General features: G+C 43.9%; 1 long non-coding RNA gene across 1 annotated transcript in view; it reads left to right on the plus strand.

Annotated features, from left to right (window-relative positions):
- Window positions 1-13,999, plus strand: part of LOC104847219 (uncharacterized) — a 301,670-nt gene that overhangs the window by 250,743 nt on the left and 36,928 nt on the right. The window contains exon 7 of the long non-coding RNA XR_010317870.1: window positions 4,208-4,245. This is a non-coding gene — a long non-coding RNA (uncharacterized LOC104847219). The remainder of the gene's footprint in view (window positions 1-4,207; window positions 4,246-13,999) is intronic.

Here is a 13,999-nt window from a genome sequence, read left to right on the forward strand (position 1 = left end):
GAGGAATCACCAAACGGTTTTCCAAAGTGCTGTGCCATTTTACCTTTCCACCAGCCAGCGCTCCGCAGCCTCTCCAAAACTTGTTATTCTGTCTTTTCAGTTGTAGTCCGAGTAGGTGTGAAGTGGTATTCCACTGCAGTTTTCATTTGCATTTCTTTAATGGAAACCCTGGTGGCATATGGTTAAGAGTTCTGCTGCTAACTGAAAGGTCAGCAGTTCACCAGGCGCTCCGTGCAAATCCTATGGGGTGGTTCTACTCTGTCCTATAGGGTCGTTATGAATTGGAATCGACTTGATGGCAACTTTTTTTTTTAAATGACTAATAAAGGAGCCCTGGTGACAAAGTGGTTAAGCGTTTGGCTGAGACCCAAGAGGTTGGCAGTTCGAATCCACCAACCGCTCCTTGGAAATCCTATGGGGGCAGTTCTATTCTGTGCTACAGGGTCACTATGAGTCGGAATCAACTCCACTGCCATGGGAATGACTAGCAAAGGTGCTCTGGTGGTGCAATGGTTAGGCAGCCAGCTGCTACCCGAAAGATTGACATTTGGAACTTACCAGTGGCTCCATGAGAGAAAAATCTGGCAACCTCCTCCTGTAAAGATTTTAGCCTAGGAAACCCTCTGGGGCAGTTCTACTCTGTCATATAGGGTCACTATGAGTCAGAATCAACTCAGCAGCACACAAGAACAATGACTGACAATGTTGAGCATCTTTTCATGCGCTTCAGAGCCTTTCATATGTTGATTGTTTGCTGAATCTTCAAAAGGGGATGCAGCAGGCAGCAGTTCCTAAATGCACTGGACCCTGAACTCATCCTGCAGAATGCAGGTCAAGGACTGTGAGTCCAGAGCCCAAAACTGGGAAGCTCTGACCCAAAGCCTGTCTGTGCTGGCTATGCGAGTTTGGTGAACACTTGTAGGTCACTGATTTCGCAAGTGTTGCTCAAATGTTAAAGAACTCTTCATTCCCTGCTGTTTTACACGGAACTTTATCAGGGGTAAATTTGGCTAAAACAGAGAGAAAAGGGAAAAAAAAAATCTCCCTGAAAGCTCGTGAGGATTCTGTTGTCTCGCAGGGCAGAGGTGAAGAAGTTGGGTGAAATGCATTTCCTCTTGCTGCTAACAGTGGCCAAGTGTCACAGGGCTGTTGGGATGCCTTCCGCCTCTAGTCACAGCCAGAGAAACCGCACTAGGGTCTGGGTCAGGCTGAGCCATCTTCTCCAGGTTCACAGGGGTGGCCCTGCTGCAAGGGTACCAGAGCTCTCCTGTCCTGATACTGTTCCAGCACACTTAGTAATGAGGTCCTCGGTGGCCCCGCTCCCCAAAGCAAACAGACTGCAGGACAGGATTCCCAAGTGTTCACCAGACAGTCCTACCTGTTAGTCCTTTTACCATTCCAGTGTCTTCTCAGGAACGCCCTTGTTCAAACAGGAGTCTGGGCCTGGCCTCCACTGAGTTGACCACGTGGACCTCATCCAGACCCTCTAATTGTGTTCCACTCCTCTGATTCACTGGGGTCTCTGTTCACCCCATGATTATGGGCCTCTGGTCCCCCTCCAGATGACTTGCTGAAGCCCATATGTGTGGCTCCCAGACCCACCACTTTCCACTCCACCACTGTGTACCTGCCCCACAAGCCAGTCCTGCCCTTTTCTCAGCCCTGCAAGAAGCTTTTGCCAGAGACTGGAGTTTTATCCCCAGTCTAACTCAAATGTGTCCTTTCCTCCAACACCTAAAAAATGGCATTTTTTGTTTGTTTGTTTGGTTGGTTGGTTTTTTGTTTTTTTCAAGTATGAGAAGGGGATAAAAGGGAGACCATTTGGGTCTCCTTTATTTTACTGCCACAACATTGACTGGACCTGCAAGTGACCTGGTTTGTATAAGCTACTGTCCTGCTGTCCTGCTGGTATGGCGTGAATGACGTCTTTCTCCTGGTGCTTCTCAACAGTCACTTTTCATCACTGTGGACTCTCCCTTTAAAATATTAGCACAACTGGTCCTGCTCTGTTACCCAGGCCACACTCTGCTCACTTCCTCCCAAGCCAGATGCCTCACTCTCTTTCTTTCTGTGTCAAAATAGAAGACCCTGAGGGTTCGCCTCATACTGAGCATAGGGTCTTCAATGGCTGATTTTGAAGGAAGCAGATCCCAGACCTTTCTCCTTAGGTGCCTTTCGGTAGACTTCAGCCCCCAACCTTTTGGTTAGCAGCTGAGCGCATTAACCCTTTGCACCACCCAAAGACTCCCAAGAATGAATAGATGACCTGTGTCTGAAGAAACTGAATTTGTAGCTAAACAACTTCCCACAAAGAGAACTGCATGCAAGTCCATATGGTTTCACTGATAAATTCTACCAAGTATTTAAGGAAAAAATACTATGAATTCTACAAAAACTCTCCCAGAAAACACTTTAAAGAGGTCTTTTGCAGTGGATTTACCTAATGCAATATGTCATTTGAATTCTTGACTGCTGCTACCGTGGGCATTGATTGTGGAACCAAGTAAAATGAAATCCTTGACAACTTCAGTTCTTTCTCCGTTTATCATGATGTTGCTCATTGGTCCAGTTGTGAGGGTTCCTGTTTTCTTTATGTTGAGGTGCAATCCATACTGAAGGCTGTGGTCTTTAATCTTCATCAGTCAGTGTTTCAAGTCCTCTTTGCTTTCAGCAAGCAAGGTTTTGTCATCTGCAATATCTAAGGCTGTTAATGAATCTACCTCCAATCCTGATACCAATTTCTTCTTCATATAGTCCATTTTCTGGAATTATTTGCTCAGCATACAGATTGAATAAGTATGGTGAAAAGATACAACTCTGACACACGTTTCCTGATTTTAAACCATGCGTTTTTTTTCAATGTTCACAGTTGCTTTATTTGTAATTGCCTAAAATTGAAAGCAATCCAAAGGAATTCCAGGAGATGAAAGGATTAACAAACGGAATAGCCATACAATAGAAAGTACTCAGCAGTGTAAGGTTAGACACTGTGGACACCTATAACAGCATGGCTGAATCTCCAAATAGCGATGCTGAGTAAGAAAACAGGCCAAAAAGAGTACGTACTATGTTACATACTACTTGATTCTAGTCATACAAATTTCTAGAAAATGCAGCTATTCTGTAATAACAGAAAACAGATCAGAGTTTGCCTGAGGGGTGGGAGGATTGGAGAACAGGAGGGAAGGATTATAGCACAATGAAACTTTTGAGAGTCATGGGTACATTCATTATCTTAATTGTAATGATAGATTCATAGGTGCATAAATATGCTGAAACTTCTCAAATATACACCTTAATTATTTACAATTTATTACGTGAAAATTATGCTTCAATAAAGCTGTAAAAAAAACAAACTTCTATCTTTTAGAGATACACGCCGAAAGTTTTACAAATGAAATTATCTAAGGACTGAAATTTGCTTCAAAATAAAACAGGATTGGAGCGTAAGTCAGTGGTGATGTAGGTGGAAGGGAGCTACAGAGTACTGGCTGCCAGCTGATGAATGTTGAGGCTACGTTCATTTTTGTATATGTTTGAAAATCTACCAAAAAAAAAAATGCCTACAAAAAAATGTACTTTTAACCATTAGAATACAGCGCAGCCTACAGCTGTGTTTCTTTGTAGCTGGTGAAGGCCTGATTATCTTGGTCAGAAACCTCAATAGGTTGGATTTAGTTCAATGAAAACATGTGTAGGTGATATAGTGTAGTTCACATGAATTGATTAGAAAGATGAGAACCCAAATTAATTAATAATTGACCAATGCAAGTCTTTTGGCAGGCTAGACTGACAAAGAAAAGGCACATGGCAGGGGTTGAGAGGGAATCCGGAGCAGGGAGAGGGTTGGCATCTGCTGCAGGGCTGCCCGAGTGTCAGGCTTTACAGATCAGTACATGCGAAGCAGGGAAGTAATTAATAATTATGAAATGTGGACAAAGAGAAGGTGGACCCCAAAGTCCTCCTCGGTATCTAAACCTGCTGCCACCTAGTCTGATTCGTGGCGACCCCATATTACAGAGTAGAACTGTTCCAGGGGTTTCTCGGCTATAATAACAGAAGCTGACCTTTCTTCGGTGGACCCTGTGGTTAAGTTTGAACTGCCAACTTTTTGGTTAGCAGCGGAGCAGAGAGGTTTGCACCACCGGGGACCTTCCTTGGTATCCAACTCACTGACCGCCACCCCCACCTCTGTCTACCCCTACAGGAGCGACATCACAGCCCAGGGAGAGCAGTCACTACAAGGTCGGTACAAGGCGGAATCGACTCCACTCTTGAAGGTCTGGTGAACTTTCCCACATTAAATCCTCAGGGGACTTTACTGTGAGGCTGACAACTAACTGCTGAGTGCAAGCAACCTGCAGACTTAGTGATGCCTGGCGCATCTAGGGGGTGCACGGGGACACAGTCAGAGTCCACGAGAGCCGCCAGAGAGTGCTGGTCAGAAAAGGCAGATGGGTCACTTGACTACTTAAACCCACGGAAGTTTGGTTACATGAACCACACATATTGTTAAGATTCTCTGATATGTGCTTTTATAATTTTAAAATCTAGGGTTTTTGTTTTGTTTTGTTTTTTAATATAGTGTTTGAAAATGTAATGCAATCTGGTGACGTCAGCAAAAATGGTGGAGTAGATATCCCCAAAGTCTCTCCCCATAAAAGCAATGAACAAACTGGTGAAAATTTTCAGAATTGACTTTCTCAGGTCTCTGGAAATTAGACTGCAGCAATTTTTTTGGATAGGGAGAGTTTACTCAAAAAAAAAAAAAAAAAAGTGGCTGGATCTTGGGAAAAACAATGAGCTCTGTAGTGTTTTAATTTGCCCTATTTCTATCCCCCCTGTCTGTTTCCTCAGGGGCATTTGTCCAAAATAATTTTAAAAACACTCACAGGCTATTGTTTAACTTCACGTCTGCTTGAGGGAGTGGATAACAGTTGGGGCAAACAATACCAGAAAAAAAAAAAAGTTGCCACTAGTCAGTTCCAGCTCATGGGGACTCCATGTGTGTCAGTGGAACTGTGCTTCACAGGGTTTTCAGAAGTGATTGCCAGGTCTTTCTCCCGGGGGGTCTCTGGGAGACTTGAATCTCCAGCCCTTTGTGTAGTAGCTGAGCTCATCAGCCATTTGCACCACCCAGGGACCCCAGGATGTCTGTTGAGCTTTTGAAAAGCTTTGACATATTTCTGGGAACCTAGAAGACCATGTCATTGGGTTGCCATGAGTCGGAATCAAGAGGAACTATCAACAACAATGTAGAAGCAAGGAGTCCCTGGATGATGCAAACAGTTAATGAGCTCCAGTTCTAATGAAATGTTGGAGGTCTGAGTCCATCCAGAGGTGTCTTGTAAGAAAAGCCTGGCAATCTGCTTCCTAAAGTTCCAAAACGAAAAAGAAAAAAAAAAAAACCTACTGTTGTCAAGTTGATTCCCACTCATAATGACCCTATACCTTGAAAACCTTATGGAGTGCAGTTCTACTCTGCAGTACACGGGGTGGCCATGAATCAAAATCAACCCCACAGCAACTGGTTTGGTTTAGAAGGCCACATGAGAGAGCAGACAAGGCTGTGCGCTTGCTCACCCAGGGCTGCGTGCCGCGCTTGCTCACCCAGGGCTGCGTGCCGCGCTTGCTCACCCAGGGCTGTGTGCACGCTCAGCACAGACCTGAGGAGATCCTCACCTCTGGCTGACCTTGAGGTTTGACACAGCAGGAAGTAAAGGCTAAGGCAAAGTTGTCAGCTGTCTGGCTGACTGTGAAGGTATGCCCCAACATGCACCCTATAAAGAAATTGAATTAGTAATAAGAATAAAAGAAAATTCCCACAAAGAAAAGCCTAGGTCCTGATAGATTCACTGGTGAATTCCATCAAATGTTTAAAGAAGAATTAACACCAATCTTCCATAAACTCATCCAAAAAAATAAATAAATGATTGAAAGAAAGAGGAGGGATATGTCCTCCCTCTATGAGGCCAGCATTACCCCAACATCAAAACCAGACAAAGTCATCACAAGAAAACAAAACCACAGATTAATATCCCTTATAAATAGATGCTAGCAAACAGAATCCAGCTAAAGATAAAAAGGGTCATAAACTATGACCAAGTGGAATTTATCCTGATAGGTTGGTTTAACACACAAAACCCAATCACTGTAATATACCATATTAACAGAATAAAGGACAGAAACCCAACGATCATCTCAAAAGACTCTGAAGTATCATTTGACAAAACCAACTCCATTCCATGATAAAAACACTCAACAAACTAGGAACAGATTTTCTGGTAAGGTAGACATTTCTATGGAACAAGCCAGGAATAGATTTTTGGGATGGTAGACATTTCTTTATAACAAACTAGGAACAGATCTTTGGGATGGTAGACATTTCCATATAACAAACTAGGAATAGATCTTTGGGATGGTAGACATTTCTATGGAACAAGCCAGGAATAGATTTTTGGGATGGTAGACATTTCTTTATAACAAACTAGGAACAGATCTTTGGGATGGTAGACATTTCCATATAACAAACTAGGAATAGATCTTTGGGATGGTAGACATTTCTTTATAACAAACTAGGAACAGATCTTTGGGATGGTAGACATTTCCATATAACAAACCAGGAATAGATCTTTGGGATGGTAGACATTTCTATGGAACAAGCCAGGAACAGATCTTTGGGATGGTAGACATTTCTATATAACAAACTAGGAATAGATCTTTGGGATGGTAGACATTTCCATATAACAAACTAGGAATAGATCTTTGGGATGGTAGACATTTCTATATAACAAACTAGGAATACATCTTTGTGATGGTAGACATTTCCATATAACAAACTAGGAATAGATCTTTGGGATTGTAGACATTTCCATATAACAAACTAGGAATAGATCTTTGGGATGGTAGACATTTCTATATAACAAACTAGGAATAGATCTTTGGGATGGTAGACATTTCTATATAACAAACTAGGAATAGATCTTTGGGATGGTAGACGTTTCTGTATAACAAACTAGGAATAGATCTTTGGGATGGTAGACGTTTCTATATAACAAACTAGGAATAGATCTTTGGGATGGTAGACATTTCTATGTAGCAAACCAGGAATACATCTTTGTGATGGTAGACATTTCTTTATAACAAACTAGGAATAGATCTTTGGGATGGTAGACATTTCTATATAACAAACTAGGAATAGATCTTTGGGATGGTAGACATTTCTATATAACAAACTAGGAATAGATCTTTGAGATGGTAGACGTTTCTGTATAACAAACTAGGAATAGATCTTTGGGATGGTAGACGTTTCTATATAACAAACTAGGAATAGATCTTTGGGATGGTAGACGTTTCTATATAACAAACTAGGAATAGATCTTTGGGATGGTAGACATTTCTATATAACAAACTAGGAGCAGATCTTTGGGATGGTAGACATTTCTATATAACAAACTAGGAATAGATCTTTGGGATGGTAGACATTTCTGTATAACAAACTAGGAATAGATCTTTGGGATGGTAGACATTTCTATATAACAAACTAGGAATAGATCTTTGGGATGGTAGACATTTCTATATAACAAACTAGGAGCAGATCTTTGGGATGGTAGACATTTCTATATAACAAACTAGGAATAGATCTTTGGGATGGTAGACATTTCTATGTAACAAACTAGGAATAGATCTTTGGGATGGTAGACATTTCTATATAACAAACTAGGAATAGATCTTTGGGATGGTAGACATTTCTATATAACAAACTAGGAACAGATCTTTGGGATGGTAGACATTTCTATATAACAAACTAGGAATAGATCTTTGGGATGGTAGACATTTCTGTATAACAAACTAGGAATAGATCTTTGGGATGGTAGACATTTCTATATAACAAACTAGGAATAGATCTTTGGGATGGTAGACGTTTCTATATAACAAACTAGGAATAGATCTTTGGGATGGTAGACGTTTCTATATAACAAACTAGGAATAGATCTTTGGGATGGTAGACATTTCTATATAACAAACTAGGAACAGATCTTTGGGATGGTAGATGTTTCTATGTAACAAACACTGAGCAGGGGGCTTCAGTGGGTCCATCTCTCCTTTCTATAGCCTTAACTACTGTTGTTCTTGTGGTTGCTTCTCCATTACCAAAACCAGTTGCTAGGGAGTCAAACCCAACTCCTGGCAACAGGACTTTCTTCCAAGGCACCTCTGGGTATATTTGAACCGCCAGCCTTTCAGTTAGTAGCCAAGTGCCTTAACTGTCTGCATCACCCAGCGACTCCAGCTTCTACATTGTTGTTGATGTGAGTTGCTGTCAAGTTGATTCTGACTCATGGCAACCCTATGTGCTACAGACTAGAACTGCTCCACAGGGTATTCTTGGCTGTAATCTTTATGGAAGCAGATCACCGGGCCTTTCTTCTGTGATGCCACTGGGTGGGTTTGAACCCTCGACTTCAGGTTAGTAGTCAAGTGCAAGCTGTTTGTGCACCCAAGGACTTCTGCTTCTACACTGAAGGTGCCCAAATGTCTCATTCTTGGTTTTGAAGTTAGTGGGACCTGCATACCGAATGGGTTTCTCAGCATGCTTTCAAGCCATTTCCCAGGGATGATCCCTCTAAACGCAAGCACTACTGTTGCCAGTAGCACAGGATCATGGCAGGTTGCTCTTCCAAGTAGAGTGGGCCAAGAACAGGAATCCAGGTTCTCCTCACACACCTAAATAACAGGCAATGAAGGTGCTGAGGTCTTTTAAGGCTGGGGAGGTAGAATCGAGGAAGGAGGCTTTGGATGTTAAGAGACCTACCTTGTGGCCCTGCCGTGAGGATTAGGTGGCATGATGCAGTCGTTCGCTAAAGGTGCTTAGAACATAGCTACTCAAGAAGGGCTGGCCTCAGCAACGAGAGGGCAGAGCAGAGCAACCGTTTGCACAAGAGGAGACCCGCTGAGAAAACCGTTCTGCAGAGGATGCAAGGACACCACATAGGACATCTAGCCTGAGATGACAGCTTTTTTTTTTTTAAGGCATGGTGACTTTATTTTCAACCACAGACCTGTTTATTTTTATGCTTAGTCCACTTTATCTTCAGAACATTAAGTTTTGCTTTAAAAAATACATAATCAATTTCTATTTCATCATATAGTCTCTAAAAAAAGGGTAATCTTTTATGAGAGATGAGGCTGTTTAGAACTTGACAGTCCGCCAGGGTATGAAGAACGTTTCTGGTTGACTTACCAGGGAGCCGGGCATGTTCTCAGAAAACCCAGGCTGGAATTACCCTGCTGTTTTCAGCTCTCATACTGTAAATGAGAAGGGAACAAGAACAAATGATACTAAAGAACAGAGGGGTCTGCTTGCAGTGGAGCCCCCAGCTCCAGGAATACAATTATTTCGAGTGGTCTTGCACCTCCAAAATCTCCATGGCTTGATTTCATGTTCTGGGAGCTGGTTGGCCCAAACACAAACCGGCATAAGCAGTTCATGGTCTCCCCCAACTTCACACATTTGTCTGCTCAGCTAGTGCTGTGTGCAGGCCACTGTTCTAAAGTGATGGTCACCAAGTTACAGTTCATGAGCCCTGCTTCAAAGAGATGCAAGTCTCTCAAGGGAGGTAAACCGTGAATTTGCCAGCTGTACCAAGCGAGCCGGTATATCAAAGCAGAATGCTTGGAAGAGAACACTTCTAGGCTTGGGAGAGGATGTGTCTCTCGAGCTGAGCTAAGACTCAGAATTACACAGCTCATTTCTGAATGGAGTCACCCAATTATAATGATGTAATCATCAAATATCAATCTGGCCAAATTACAGCTGAACTACATAGGGAGGAAGGGAAACGTGTACTGGAGCCAGGGCAGGGAAGAAAGCTTCATCCTCTCTTCCCAACAGGTGGATAATATGTAATGCCCCAAACCAGGAAATCATGAAACAGCAATAAAAGTTTGCTATTTAGAAATGAGAAGGCAAGACATGACAAATAATTGTTTAAAAGAATACCCATATGCCCACCACATAGATGCAACAATTGGCATTTATGTGGTATTTGTTTTATCTCATATCTGTCCTGTCTAGAAGGATGCTATTTGGATAGGCAAGGATGGCAAAGTGCCTGGCACAGGGGTTTGAGACAAAAATTAAATTAATGAGTGAATGAACGATGGCAGAGCATTCTCCCCAGGATGAGCAAGTGGCTTGAACTGATTGCAGAGATGGCAAAGGCTGAGATGTCCAGGGCCTGGGGCACAGTCCAGTTCACCTGGCTGATCGTGGCTATACTGAAGGCGGAGCCACACTGTACCAGGCGAAATGCCCATCTGTGGAACGTATGGTTCACATGGTTGTCCGGATGCCAAAGATTCTGGGTTGCCAGATGGGGCTTTAGAAAAACTTGTCTTCCACTGAGTCTCAGAATGGTTTGGAAGGGAAGATTCTGGAAGTAGGGAGACAAGAAAAAAGTGGTACAGCCTTAATCAGCATGGCGGGAGGGTGAGTAGGAGCGACAGGCTGGATACAAAAGACCAAGGACCAGCTAGTCCTCCAATGTGCTTAGAACAGTAGCTGCTCAAGGAATCTTGGCCTTAGCAATGATGAGGTGGAGCAAAAGAGCTGTTTGCAAAAGAGAAGGTCCTCCGAGGAAACCACTGCAGAAACCACAGAAGCCAAGTGAACTGGGAGCAAGGGCTTGAAGGTGGAAGGGGCCTGGAGCAGCCGCTGTTAGGAACTCTCCGGGGAGAACACTGAGAAGAAACCAATAGCTCAGCAGCTGAAAGAAGGGCCCACTGAGGTAGGAGAATCGCAGTGGAGCCAACACCACCTATTGGCAAACAATTCTTAGATCTCTAGTGTTCTCACCCATTCAACAGAAATAATTACATTCCCTAACTCATAAGATTGTTGTAATAAAACTTGTAAGGTCAAGTCCTTGGCCTGACACAAGATGAGCACTCAATAAATAGTGGTAGTGATGATGAAGATGATGGCGGTGGTGGTGATAGTGGTGGAGATGATGTTTTAAGGAAGATTTTATGAGACTCTTGTGGAGCAGACCCACCTTTGTTGGGAAGATGTTTTGAAGCTGAGACCAGGCTTTCGAGGGTCAGAGAAGCTACTCTATAAAAGAGAAAGGGTAGAGACTCAGTTTTCCTGGGTGAGGACCGAGATTCCAGGGGGAGGAGGGTCAGAGATGAGGACTCAAAAGAGGAAGAACTTTGGGAAAGAAGAAGATTATCAAATGGGGGGAATCTTTTCGCCTTAAAGTCTGTGAAGTTAACTCCTTCCTTGTCTCACTGCGATCATCTGTAAAGTCCACACTTCTCACTAATGGTTTTGGAAAAGTGGACTTAAAGTACCTTAAAGAGAGTCCAAATTCTGTGTTGAGTTGAGCATGTAGCTAAAAACGGATCGACCTCGGGGATGCAGGACCAGAAGATGGGGAACTGCTGACATCTGGGATATGTCCTTATTACTATGCTTCTGTGGGTGTGGAAGAGAGTGGCTGAGGGAATCGAGATGCAAGTGAGGCTAACAGCATAGTTAGCGAGGTGAGCGGGTAAAAGAACTGAGTTCCTGTACATTTTTCAAACAAACCCCAAAAGGAATTACAACAGGAACAAGAAACATGGTTCAAACTTCAGAGGCAGCAAGAGACTCATGGAGATGCAAACCCATTAGCCACTGTACAGGGCCTGAGCCAAACAGCAGCACACAGCACACCCCACCCCTGTGGGGGAGGTTGGCAGTGGTGCCCAAGAACCTTGCTGATGGGTCAAGAGTGGATGCCTCTTCAAAAGAGGTACCACACGCCTTTTCCTTTTGTGGCGGTCGTGGAGAGGGGCCAAATTTCTTACATTCCAGTGGCAGACATATTCCTTGTGTTCTAATGACATAAGGTAAGTCGACTGTCATGTCTAAGGTCCAGGAAAGAGCAGACAGGGTGAGAGGAGCTGGCAAGTCCTGTTCACTCAGGCTTCCAGTTCAGCACAAGAAGCGTTTGTCAAGTGCCCGCCCTGGGTCGAGCACTCTACCGTTGTCTCTAAAGTGGAGTGCAATCACCCAGTCAAAAGCATCTTGTCAGTGTCTACCGCATACAGTCTTAGGATCCAACGCTGAAAACTTCCCAAGATGCCTTCCTGCCGCCTTCTTACAACTGCCCTCGATATTGAAACTTAGTTCTAACTCCTTCAACATTAATTTTACTGAAAGGGCTTTTGGTTTAGCCAAAACCAACACCAAACTGCATACACTTTTTCAGTCTGAGAGTCGGAAATGAATCAAAGCATGACCTTTTGTTATGATTTATTATGATTAGCACACAGAGAATATGCTTTTCAAGAGTTAAACCGAGGACTGAAGTGACAGGCTACACAGTCCTTCAGTGAACGGAGATTTTTAAAAAGAGTAACGGTCACGTTTGTGTTGTATGTAAGTAAACCAAACCTATTGCCATCAAGTTGATTCTGACCCACAGTGACTCTATAGGCCAAAGTAGAACTGTCGCATAGGGTTTCCAAGGAGCAGCTGGTAGATTCGAAATGGCAACTTTTGGGTAGCAGCCGAGCTCTTAACCACTGCACCACAGGGCTTATTCTCCACATGGAGTTTCCTCCTGCTTCCAGGGGTACAAAATGGCTCCCCCAGCTGAGCTTTCTCACAACGACCTTTTCTTCTCTCAAGGGAGCTTGGAGAAGGGGAGAACTGGCCTCATGGGACAACATGGAGCAAGAGCAAACATCTGTGTCATTTTGTGTGGATCATGCTATGAAATGAGCCTAACTCTCACACTGATTTTTCTAGAACCAGGGCATGAAGGTGTGGTTCCCAACCTATTCTGACTGGGGTTCCAAACCCCTTTCTGTGAGATGGCCACCGGCTCAGGATCAGAAAGGGGGAGACCAAGAGGTTCAGGGCAGTCCTCTGTCCACTGGCCACCTTGGAGCAGGAGGACCCGTCTATGTCCTGCTCGTGGACATCATTTTAACCAGAAAGGACCTGCCCAAGCCTACAGTAGGGGCTGACAGCACCTACAAGTTGGACGCAGGAGGGAGTAAGTGCAGCACCTGAAGCCGATGACTGACAAAAACCCCAGTGACCTAGAGAAGGAATCACAGCTTGTCTCATCCTATCTACAACCTAGAGGCCAGCACAAGTCTCCCTCATGCCTCCTTGTGATGTAGATGTGACTGAAGACTCAGTGGCCAAGCACAAGTTACAGGCAAGTTCACCAACTGTCCCAGTTTGCCTGGGACGGAGGGGTTCCCTGGGATGCAAGGTTTTAAAGCTGGGAATGTCCCGGGCAAACTAGGACAAGTTGGTCACACTCACATGGCCTGCATGTTACAGGCATGAAGGTTGGGATTTTAGTCAAGGGCTCAAGCCACGTTTCAGCCATTGAGTAAAGCCCAGGTCCTCACCAGGAGCACGCAGCTGAATGAGAACCTGCTATTTCTGATTCTGCTTGTCTCTGTTCCCAGGTCCTGGGTCACCACGATCCCTACCTCATCGTCCTTGCCCAGTCCCAGGATGGGCTCTCAGCCTCATGCTGGCTTCTGCTCCTTCCTCTGTAGGTGGACCAGAGCGGAAAGCTGAGGAGGACAACCTGGTAAGGCACCAACCCTGCTTCACTGCGTTTTCATTGAAGGTGTTGTCTTTGCAAATAAAAGCCAAGTCCTAGAAATGCAGGATTCCAAGTGACTCTCAAGGAAAATAAATAGAAGTGCATTTTTAAAGTTACCACCCTGACAGGATTTAAGATTAGCAAACTGGAATCAAAAGACCGATAATTTACCCAGAAAGCAAGACGCTTTCTCTTCTTCAGTTGTGTTTCTTTGTTCAAACATCCTGCCTCCCAGAGGTATAAAACGTCCACTAGGAGCAAACTCCAAAGCACGCTCATTTAATACCTTCCACATGCTGTGTTCTTCCAGCAGAATTGTAATTACAGTGCAAAAACAGCAGCTATGGCTGCCAAGCCAAGAAAAAACTATGGTAAAGGCA

Source organism: Loxodonta africana, chromosome 15 (genome assembly GCF_030014295.1).
Source record: "Loxodonta africana isolate mLoxAfr1 chromosome 15, mLoxAfr1.hap2, whole genome shotgun sequence".
NCBI lineage: Eukaryota > Metazoa > Chordata > Mammalia > Proboscidea > Elephantidae > Loxodonta > Loxodonta africana.